Source organism: Thermobia domestica, chromosome 17, assembly GCF_964235325.1.
Source record: "Thermobia domestica chromosome 17, izTheDome1.hap1.1, whole genome shotgun sequence".
Classification (NCBI taxonomy): domain Eukaryota; kingdom Metazoa; phylum Arthropoda; class Insecta; order Zygentoma; family Lepismatidae; genus Thermobia; species Thermobia domestica.
Window position 1 is genome coordinate 141,407,003 of NC_137470.1, and position 12,775 is coordinate 141,419,777.

At 34.8% G+C, this 12,775-nt stretch overlaps 1 pseudogene across 1 annotated transcript in view; it reads right to left on the reverse strand.

Annotated features, from left to right (window-relative positions):
- Nucleotides 1–2,148: 2,148 nt before the first annotated feature.
- Nucleotides 2,149–12,775, reverse strand: part of LOC145674377 (ras-related protein Ral-A pseudogene) — a 43,512-nt pseudogene continuing 32,885 nt past the window's right edge. The window contains exon 2 of the transcript XR_014128916.1: nt 2,149–5,361. The product of XR_014128916.1 is annotated as a ras-related protein Ral-A pseudogene (transcript). The remainder of the gene's footprint in view (nt 5,362–12,775) is intronic.

The window sequence follows — 12,775 nt, forward strand, 5'->3', positions numbered from 1 at the left end:
ACCTAAAGTACCCAAATACGGTTTAAATGTTATTTTGCCGTTAAATGTCGCAGTCCAAACTAAGCACAAGGCTTCCAAGGCTGGAAGATCAATATTTTTCAACATATTTTGTTAGAGTGAATAACGAGAAAGCAGCTGGTGGGGGACCTAAAGTTCTTTGCTTGGCCGTCCGAGGGTTAATTTCCAAGCACAATTTTATTTTTAATATCGTCCGCTAACTATAGATTCTTTCGCCTCTAATTCTTTTTCCTGCCACCATGTTGTCTAGTCCGTCCTTCGTCGCACAGTTCCTTTTCAGCTAACATCCCAAACATTTTTTTTTCTTATTTTTCAATTACATCTAAATTCATTGTTCTCTCCCTCACTATATATATCAGTTACTGATTTGTTTTCTGTTCGACCTAGCAAATTATTTACACTCTTCTTCAGACCCACATTTCGAAAACTTCTGGTCATTTGTTCATTGCTTTTGCGTAATGTTCATATTTCTGTCCCACACAGTGCAATACTCCAAACGAAACATTTTACAAGTCTGCTTTTCATTTATACTCTTCAATCAAGAATCAGAAAAGAAAAATAACGTTTCTTCTTCCAAAATTTTTCTTTCGACATTCATATTTTTCTGTTTATTTTACGTTTTTACTTAATAATATTTCCAGTAATAATGGTGTCACTAATAATAATTTAAAAATAGTCACTTACTTAATTCCAGTCAAGATGTTTTTTTTCTTTTTAAAGTTTATTTTCACCTCATATCTTTCACAGCCCTCCCTTAAGTTTTCTTATATATTTTATTATTTCTTTCTTAAGATTCCACAACAAGTACACATGGAAAAGAAAGTATTTGACAGTTGACAAATTTTCTTTTGCCAATAGCTCGGGAACAAATGAATTAATTTGAATCTTTTTGTTGTTATTCATAGGATAGTTATAATTTGATAACTTACCAAAATCGATACTTTAATTGGTTAATTTATTGTTGAGTTATTAAGAAAATAATTTTGTCAACTGAAGAATACTTTCTTTCGTAACTGTACCAAATCATCAGCAAACTGTATACACTATTCTACCTCCTACGAAACACCCGGGAGCTCAATGGCTCAGTGGTAGAGCGCTTACCTCTGATGTATGGGGTCCCTGGTTCGATCCCTGCGAAGTAAGTTTGTGGTGGACAACATCATGTCCGTGGGTTTTCTCGGGATACTCCCGTTTCCTCCCACTTTCTCATTCAACCAATTCTTCCATCATTATTCACTTGCCTTAAACATCGTCTCCCTCAGCCAAGAAGAGCATAATCGTGTCACTTTAAATTGAAATATTTTATTTTCCTACCGAAACACCGTCTTCAGTATGGCTTAAAAATGAAGTTATATGAAACTATTACAATATGTTGTAGATGTATATACATGTAGAACAATACATTAAGCATATATCTTAGCATGTAGCACAGAGATAAATGAATTGCAATCATATACAGTGTGTCAAAGTTCCCTGGCATAGGGTAACTCTGTTATTATCAGAGTTACAACAAAATGTAAGAGGGGAAACCGTCTGCAAATACGATGTTTTCAATCTAAAATGAAGGATTTTTTTTTAATCGGAAGAACAGTTTGGGCTGTACACTCTTTATGTTAAATATTATGTCCAATGTTAAATGAAAATTCAACATTGTCATTTGCCTGGACCCACAACATAAGTGAATGAAGTTACTATCTTTTACGTTAATGTGTCGATGGCCAGCCCCTATTTCAAACAGTAACTTCATTCACTTATGTTGTGAATCTAAGTAAATGGCAACGTTGCATTTTCATTTGACATTGGGCACATAATGAGTGTCCAAACGGCTCGTCTGATTTAAAAAAGAAAGTTCCTTCACTTTAGATTGAAAACATCATATTTGGAGACGGTTTTCCATCTTACATTTTGTTGTAACTCTGATAATAACAGTTACTTTATGTCAGGGAACTTTTGAGTTACCCTTTATGTACACTATAGAAAACTATTAACAGGTGTACATCTGTCGTGTTCAATATACAATAAATAAATAATAAGTGTTTTAAGTATTTTCGTTAAAAACAGCAAAAATATACAATTATTTATTTTATAGTTATGTTTATTTTTTTATCATATAAACAAACGTACAATTCATATAACAGCTTTGGCAATCTGAGTTGTACACATGGTTTATATCAAAACGTAATACAAACAAGATAACATACGTACATTGAAAGTAGGAACTCTTAACACTCTTCAAATATAACACAAAATGGCAGCTGTGAGAACATACTAATTACAACTACAGTTTCAGTCTTAATGAGTAAATGAGAATTCTTTTACAACTTTATACAGTGGCGGCGAAACTAACTTTGCCTCTAAAAGAATCTCCGTGGGAAAGTAAAATTCGTAGTTTTAAATTGAACCTAGTGATGCTGCATGCTGAATCAAGCTTCCTATATCCTTTCTTTTTTTTTTCAATAATACAAATATGTTTCTCTTTTACAGTGGATAGTCAAATGGACAGCGCGATGATTGGCTACTTTCTCGCATAAACACATACAACAGCTCTGCTTGCATGCTGATGTTTAAAACAGAATTCCAGGTGTTATCCTTACTTCAAATCTGATGTTGCGGCCTGATCCGGACAGAAATCTTTGAACGTTTGTGTTGCCAACCATTATTCGGTACTGAATGAGGAAAATTGATCGTTAAACTCAACATAAACAGGCTGCTCTATGAACAATGAAGGGTGATTCGAGATGGAAAAATTGAAAAAAAGGGATAGATGAAATAGGAAAAATTCGGTATAACTGTACCTTTTGAAATTAATCACTTGAGGGGTCTACTAAAATTAGAAGGTCCCTTACACCACACAGGCTGTGGGGCCGTTATCACCGCCACTGGCTTCACATCATAAATTGAAAGCTACTAAAATATTCTATTAACAAACGACAAGCATACATACATGATTGTTTCCATGAATGACAGATATAATTCCAGTAAAAACAAACAGGTTTAATTTTCACACAAACCGATACAAATTGTACGGAAATTAAATTTGTTTCTTTGACAATGCTAAAAATATATTTAATTAATTTGTTTTTTATAAGATTAAATTAATTGAGAAAATGTGTCAATCACTTCTCTGCTCCAAAAGAAAACTAATTTTGTAATATATTTCTTAAGGTATCTTACCTTTCATGGATAGCAATTTGAAGGTGAGAAACATCAACTCCTGTTTTTAATGTCCTAATAATACTAATAATCAAACTAACTTTTTTGGTGATTTTTCTTGCTGTTCCCGCTCTTTTATCTTCTTCCAGCGAAGCAGAAACCAATTTTACCAGAACCTATTGCCTCATAAATAGTAAGCGTTTGTGGACTATGACGATTAAAACTGTCCTGACATGAGGATGGAATTTGTAAATATAAATTGTTATTACTATTTAGTTTGTGCCTTGATATATTATTAAGTAGATTTTTTTTTTTAAAAAAAAAGAACACTTGATATAAATTTATTTTCTTTAGAAATAGGACATATTTTATCCCCGAAACAAAGAAAAGTTTTCAGTGAAAAAAAAAATAAGAAAGGAAATCGAAATAATTCCTTAACTTGTTAAGTTTCCCAATGAAGATAAGAAGTGGATTACAAATTCTTATAGTTTTGTAAAGGTTTTCTATACTAACGCGTCAAATATGATATTAGATTAAATTAATTACCCAGATAAATTCCATAAAAATAATTTTGATGTGGCTCACAGGGGTGTGATTACTTATATCGTTTTTTTTTTTTTTTTTTTTTTTGTCGAAAATTTTACGTATTAAAAGAGATTATAAGAACACTGCTCAGTCAATTGTTAGTCCTTGATCTGAACATTTCAATAAAATATTTTCGGAAATCTGCCTCAGAAATTTTAACAATATCCAAGTGAACAAGTTATTTTCATTTTTTTAAAAAAAAGTTTCATTTCATATTTTAAAACTGCAGCATACTTTCAAATTAAACGGATCTAAAAATGACAGAAAACTGGTGGCACATAATGGAGTTACTTTTTTAAGTGTTAAATACATATTAAAAACGCATTGCCGTTTCTTACAGTTTTGTCCTCTTAGCTGCCAGTAGACATAAGGACGGACACATTTGTAAGACTTTACATAGTTTGAAAGTCTAAAACATACATAACATTGTTGGAATACAAAAATATTTTGTTTAATTCTACCGTAATACAGAATGATCAAAACTTCACGCAACCTGTGGCACAAATGACTAATATTTGTTTTTTTTTCTGTTGAATGTGTAAAATAGTAATAATATTTAAGGCAAGGCACTTCCAATATAGTACCGCAGCAAGTACTTTATTGCAAAGTACCCGGCCTCATTTTGTCATTTTTTTTTCTTATGGAAATACCTGAAGATATCAGCTTACACAACCCATCCGCATGCTATAGAAGAACTAAATACCAACATTCAACAAACTGTGGACAACATTTCACGTGCTAGAATACTTCCGAAGGTGTTCAGGATTGGAAGGTTGTACACGTGTGAAGCAGTAAATGGTGATCATTTTCAACATCTTTTGTAGTACCCTCATTTGTTCCGTGACTTTCTGATCATTCTTTACAACACTACAAATATTTTAAAATGTTTATATAAATGCTGCTCCCTGAAGTTATACAGACTAGAAACACTTCTTAAACATAGACATTTAGTAAACACATTTTTCTCTTAACGTGACTTTTCTTTCGGTATTTCGCTTAATGTATCTACTAAATTCGAAACACAAATATAACGCTTATATAAACTGAAGCAAAGTTCAAATAATACTGATATGAAACATAGATCGTTTACAAAGGAAAATAACAAAAACATTTAAACCATGTTTGAGCATTTAGACAATAGAGGTACATAATGACATACAATATTTGTTGGATGTTTAAAGTAAGGAATGGTCCTCAGCATGTTTTGTATTGCTATCAAAGTTTATTTGTACATTTTTTTCACTGAATTATACGCTGCATAAGTTCAATATATGTTTTCTTAATATCTTTTAAATCTGTTGTGAATGCCAAATGCATTAGACTTTCTTTTTTTCACAGTTCATCCGCATGTTTTCATATAAACATATTTACTTCGATAAAAGCTTAACTTAGGTTTCGGGTTACATGACTTCCTGAGTTGTTTTTGAATGATGTCAATATCTTGGCATTGCAATTGTGTTCTAATTGTTGTGGAATTCTTCTATTTGTCCTGATGACACAACTAACATACCAGTGACAATCTTTATAAGTATTTGCAGACTATTATAAACTCACTGTTTTTTTTATTTTATTTTCACCAACTTAATAGGGTATTGTTTCATGTATCTGAAAATACAAAACAAGTCAGAATTAGGAATTATGAATGCATGATATGTTATGTTAAGGAATTATACACATTACATTACAAGCTATTCGGAAAAAAATACTTGGGAAATGAATCCTGAGGAAAAAAAATCTTTTAGAAAAATAAAACGAGTACAGTGGCGGATCCAGCCCAGGGCCGTGGGACTTAACCCCAGTTTTGTGAGTGACAAAAATAATTTAAGCTATTATTTATATATTTTTGAAAGTTTATAGTAAACTCATGATATACCTTTCATAGTCTGAGTGCTGGCTGCCCCCCCCAGTTTTTACATTCTAGATCCGCCACTGGATGGGTAGAAAATGCTGCATTTTGGAGCTCTGTCGCCCCCCCCCGAAAACAATGAAATTAAAGCTCATAACTAGATAACAAAATATTGGTTCGAGGTAAGATGAAAGAATGTACTGATTATTTTGAGCCTAGATTTCATTATAATGGCAGTGTGCAACAGTTCCCATAGGCGGGTTCCAAGACGAAGATTCAGCACTTAACCCTTATCTGGGCAAGACATTTTTGTAACGTAAAGGGGCAACCGGGGCCTGTGAGGCCCAGTATATATTTTAAGTGCAGAATACACAAAATCAATGCCTATTGTCACTCACTGTTCAGACTAGTCTAGAATGTACCGGTATATATTTTTGTCAAGTAGCGAAACTTCGTGTCATGCTTTTGTAAGCCGACCAAGCAGAATAGCAAATCCGGTTCAGACATTTTTGTAACGTAAACGGGCAGCCGGGGCCTGTCAGGCTCAGTATATATTTTAAGTGCAGAACACTGAAAATTCAATGTCTGTTGCCGCATACTGTTCCGACTAAAGGTTACAATAGTCACGCGTTCAATATATAATTATGTGACAATTTGATCTAATATTTGACAGGAATTTCACTAAAGTTATACGGGCCCTCCTAGGCCCCGGTTGCCCGGTTACGTCAGGAAAAGATTTTCAAATTTTTAAAAAAAAAGCTTTACCAACTCGATATGTTCATGATTTTAACTTCGACGAACGATAGAATATTTCAGTATTTTATGTCTTCGAAATATGTATGGTTATTGAGAAATTTTAGAAAAATGAAGCTACTGGGCCTGGGAGGCCCCGGTTGGCCAGATAAGGGTTAAGATTATCTGGGAGCCATAATTCTTCATTACAAATGATACAATTAAACAATAGAATGCGGGCAGAAAAGTACAATTGGAGAGCAGAATAGTATATTTCGGCGGGGAAATTCTAAATTAAGGGCAATAATTGTAAATTTGAGGGTAAGAGTTGCGTACAAGCTTGGTAACATAAGTACCAGCGACGGATCTAGCCCACTTAAAAATAATGTAAACTATTTATATATTTTTGAAAGTTTAAAATAAGCTCACGATATACCTATCATAGTCTGGGGTCTGGCTGACTCCCAGTTTTTACCTTGTAGATCCGCCTCTGATGGGTACCTCTGTCAGTCTAAATAGAAAGTGCACACACGCCCACACGCGCATATTCGCTCCTTTAATGGAAAAGTAACACAACTTAAAAATGACCCTTATCGATATAATGTTGAAAATGGTCCTAAAGGTTAGAAAAATTGTGCGTAAAAACATTGCAGGTGAAGGAGCACATTCTTCTCCCCGGGAACAACTGTGTCATATGTCCGCCCTTGTTAACTGCAGTTGTAAATACTCAAATAGTTCTCCTGAAAATTTGACGATTTTGAGTTGGGTTAGTTTTATCCCGGTCAAGCTTGAATCCAGTTTGATTAGAAAACGTGCTAGCATGCCGCAAGCTGGATTCCAGTAACGAAGCAACTTTGGATTCAATGTTCCATTCAAGCTTGAGGCAAACGTTTTGCAAGTCAAATCAAGTCAATAGTCAATGAACGGCCAGTGCTGCTATGACGATCTGCGAAGGGTATACATCATCGCTTGCAAGTACAACAAAAAAAAACAGATTGTATGAAAGCATGCGTTTCAAGTGCAAGCGTAGAAAGCCAAAAGCCAAGCACGCTCCAACTAGCCGAAAACTTTCTTGCTACTAGGGATGTTAAACTAGCAGAATGGCCTTCTTCGCACGGGGAGAATACGTTTCATTTTGGACATAAAGGGTACCAAAACTGTCACCAATTAACTTAGAGCCCCAAAAACTATTAATTGGTGATAATTATGTTTACATGCCACTATCCCCTCCAAAGAGCAATGATGGGGGCTGAATTTGAATTTAAACGGTATAAGAAGTGTCACTGTTCATCTTAGCGACTCCGAAAACTATGAATTCGATAGTACTATAGATCATTATCGATCATTTTATATATCTCCACCACCCTCCCCTACGTTGAAAATTTGATTGAGATAGGGAGGGTGGTTAGTTATTAAGTCATATACAGATAGTTACAGACATATAGATGAGCGATACATATCAAGCATTGCGTAGCAATTACCAGAGGTCAGAAGTATGAGACTGGAAGCCAATGTACTGACTATATGTCACGGGCTAAGACGTGTGGCATATGACAAGATAGTCCTTCCCATGTTCTTATGAAGCGAAGTTCCATATTTTCAGTAAACAGAAATGAAATGAATTGCGAGAGGCAGATATTAAACAGAGCAGATTATAGAGGCAGATACGTTCTTTTCAGTTTCATTTAGTTATTTAGTATAAGAACTTATGGAATTAACTATGATATACAAAGAAATACTAAATTAAAATCCTTGGCTCTATAGTCCATGAACGGTTACGACCGGTCAAATGGCGCAAGTTCAACTAGGTTATACTTCAAGCCGATATTTCTTGCTTTCTGAACCGGAATTCACTACCTCTTTACTGTTTGCAGACTAACTGGTTTACCCAGCAGACAGAAGATTTCAGTTTCTTTTAATTCGTAACAAAAAAAAAAAAAAAACCTCGGTTAGGTTATTATTATTATTTTAAAGAGATATTTAAAAACTACAAAGCTTGCATAAAAATGTAAAACAATGAGAAGGTTATGTCCGTTCCCCGTCTTGTTGTACGTTAGTTCCAGAGGGACGAAGCCTAGTAATCATCCGAATGTGTTATTTCAAGTACCTCTAAAATTGTGGTCAAATATCGGAAAATTTTAGAGCTCCCACTGGGAACAGAACCAGGAACCATACACATGGAAATAACACTCTCAAATAATTCGCCCAAGTAAGAGCTCAAATAAATAAATAAATAAATAAATAAATAAATAAATATATATATATATATATATATATATATATATATATATATATATATATATATATATATATATATATATATATATATATATATTGAATATCCACTTTCATTTTAATACCTATTCGCCGCCACAGGTGATGCATTTCATGTTTTTAATAATGTTAAAGAAATGAAATCTATCAGTTTAACATCCCACGACTATGCCCTTTAGACTAAGGAAGACGGATCCGTACTAGCAAGAAAGCTTGCATCCAGTTGGCACGTGTTTGGCTTTTGGCTTTCTACGCTTGCACTTGAAACGCAAGCTGTCATACAACCTGTCTTTTGTTGTATTGCAAGCGATACTATTGACCCTTCGCAGAGTGTCATAGCATCACTGGTCGTTCATTGGCTATTGGCTTGACTTGACTTGTAAGACGCTTGCATCAAGCCTGAACGAAACACTGAATGCAAGGTTGCCCTCATGTAACTTCGTTACTGGAATCCAGTTTGTCGCATGCTCAGGGCCGGATTTAGCATTTTGGCGCCCGTAGACCCAATAATTTTTTTCCGGCCCCTAGTCTGGTTAAAGTTACTTTCCTACAACCTTTATTAAAATAATATATCAGGCCTATATGTTAATTGTTTAAACGCCACTCCACGATGCAATTTTATCATTGCAAGTTTTTTGAGGAATTTACTTGGTTCTGGGCTTAACAAAATACCGTTAATGTATTAACAAAAGTTTGGTGAATAACTGGTTTTGTTCAATTTAGCCATTTGGGCAAATAAATAAATAAAAAAACTCTGTAATACATTATAAAATAGTTTTCATCTCAGAAACACAGCTTACATGAAGTATTTTGATAACGTGACACAAAAACTTCAAAATCAGAATGCTTTATTAGCCTGATTTTTTTAAATCAATTCAAAAAATATGTTAAGTTGTGGCTATTTATTTTTATTTCCAGATATTTTTTTTATTTTTTTCTCTCGGCCGTGTGCCCCCTGGGAGCTTGCGCCCATAGGCCCGGGTTCACCGGGCCTATTGAGAAATCCGGCCCTGGGCATGCTGGGCACGTTTTCCAATGAAGCTGAATGTAAGGTTTGCATTAAGCGGTTTGCAAGTTGTCTCTCCTAATAGGGATTGCTTTCGTTCAAGAATTATTGCGTAAAGTAACAACCGGGTGTACCAACAGTACAATATCATAATTTCGAACACGTGTTCCCAATAAACTGTAGTAGAACTAAAGAAAGTAGAAAGAATTACGTAAAATGCATATATTTCCACGCATGGGATATGGATAGGAACAGTTAACGTCACCGTTACGCATGAAGATTTTAATGTATTGACTCCATTAATGAAATCGGTCGAGAAAATGGTTCTATAAATCTATTCAAAAAAGAAAAGAAAACAGATAGATAAATAACGTAATTTTAAAAAAGATCGATATTGTTCAAAAGTTATCTTGTGGAGTAACGGACGGACGAACATTACAATCTTGTAAGGTCTACTACCATGATCATAATAAAACACTTGGTTAAACTTTTACTAATTATTATGTGAATTGCTGCACTCATGTATCCAAATGAACCGCAAGAGGAGCACAGTGGTTCAGTTGTAGAGCGCTTATCTTTGGTGAGAAAAATCCCTGGTTCGATCTCTTGCCAAGTAACTTTGTGGTGGACAACATCGTGTCTGTGAGTTTTCCGAGGTACTCCCGTTTCCTCCCACTTTCTCATTCCACCAATTCTTCCATCATCATTCACTTGCTTTAGTCATCGTCTCTCTAGACTAAAGACAATAAAAGTGGGACGTTAAACTAAAATATTTCGTTTCATTTTCTAAATGAACCGCGGATGTCACTAAGTCCTCGTGGTATAGTGGATAACGAAATGGAAGGAAGGTTAGTGTTCCAATCCCTACTTCATATCTTTTCCTACTAGTTTATCAAACTGCAGTCAATTTTGCGTGCTGAGACGCATTGCCTATTAATTATTCAAAATTATTATAGATCTTTGCCGACTATGGACGGCAAACTGTCTCCGACCGCTCACTGGATATTACTTGGTCATATTCACTGAATATTCCATAAATAGTATCTGGAAGCCCAAACTGATGAACTTGAAACAGATTCCGAAAATTGGATTCTAATGATCAGTGACCATTCAAAGAAAACTACTACGCTGTCTTAGGATTACCACTGCAGTTTGTAAACTAGTTACTAAATTTTCTCTATGGACTAGTGGCTAGTCTTTGATGCATGTGGTCCTGGTTCGATCTCCGCTGGGAGGAGATTCAACGCAGGGTAGTGGTTACGATTCTACGATATAATATAGGCCTACGTCTTAAATAGTCTATGTGCTGAAACAAATTATAAATTTCATAAAATAGACAAAAGCAATTACTGGGGATGTCATTTCGTATCGATCTATGCAAATTTGGTCAGATGCTAAGCAACACAAAATATATAATAAAAATTATAACTGCTATAGTAATTGTCCAAAACCTAAAATGTAATTTTTCCTTTCCGTTACGGAAAGCGGTACAGAATTAGGGCCTCTGAAACCAATTTAACCTCCTCAGACCCGAGAAAAAAGACTTGTAAATTTGGATTTCATTTGAAGATTCTCGTTGCTATACATGCAAATGAAGTTATATTGTTCAATTTTGGTCAACTGTGGACATCCTTGACCAGCAGTGGATAGGTCGCTATAACGACCACTAGGCCTCAGAGGTGTCAACTTCCGGAAACAGATGGTCGCTTCAGCGACCACAAATCAAGGCCAGGTCTGAGGAGGTCCGTTTCAAAACAGAATTCAATGTGATTTTGGTTTTTCGTTTCGTGAACAGAACCGATAAGTTATGCTAAAATGTACATTGATTCTTCGAAGCACACCAAATTAAAATGTTTATTTTGATACCTGAATCGTAATGCATAATACTTTCGGTTGCATTACAATTAATAATTATAATTAATAGCAATCTTAAAGTTGTTGTGCGTCAATTTTGTGGTTTCGAAACATTCACAGCCAATCTTTATTATCGAGGGGTTTCTATTTTGCCATGGACGTCCGTAGGATTGGTTTGCTGAAGGAGTCAAGTTTATAGTCCTTTCTTATATTTTAATTATTTTTTTGAAAATAATTATCGGCTCTTGGAAAGTAAAGTTCACCTAGGGATAAGCGAAGAAAGAAGACGAGGAAAGGAGGCGCCCAGATGCTCGTCCTGGTATTCACGGTATAGTTTCAGCAAAAATATATATATATATATATATATATATATATATATATATATATATATATATATATATATATATATATATATATATATATATATATATATATACCTTTCAGTTTAACGTCCCACGATTATACCTTTAGGTTAAGGGATATTATGAATGAGGTAAGTGAATAATGATGGAACAGTTGGAGGAGCGAGAAGGTAGAGGAAACGGGAGTACCCAAAGAAAACCCACAAATAGGATGTTGTCCAGCACAAACTTTTTTGAGCGAGGATCGAACCAGGGACCCCATGCACCATAGGTAATCACTCTACCGCTGAGCTATGGTGTCCCTCTGGTAAAGAGACAAATTTTTGGTCAGCACCTACTATCAAAAGTGGTAGTTTTACAATAGAAGTTCGAAATAAGCTTTCTCGTGGTTACATGTTTTGCATACATGTTTTCGGCGCGGAAGGCCTGGGTTCGATTCACGGTGAAAGTTCTTATATTACGAACCCCGTATTAAGCTGTAGATCAACGTCACATATACCCTCGGTGCTGAGAAGGACGCTAAACTCAAATTCAACAACAACAGGCTACAAACGTAAAGAAGTGAAGAAAGTATTAAAGCATTAAATTCAGAAAACACTACCATAATGCCCGTTCCTCGCTCGGGAAGAATAAGTTTCAATTTTAACATAAGGGGCAACAATCAACTTAGGGACCTCAAAAACTTTGAATTCGACACTAGTATAGGTCATTTTAAATTGTTTTTACGTATCACGATCCCCCCCTTAAAACTAGTAATGGGAGCTGAATTTGGATTCGGACATATATCTCTTACCCTCCCCAAAGTTACAGGACGGAATTTGGATTTAAACTGCATCCGAGATGTCACTGTTCAGCTCAGCGAACCTGAAAACTACGGATTCGACACTAATATCGGTCGTTTTGGATCATATATATATATATATATATATATATATATATATATAT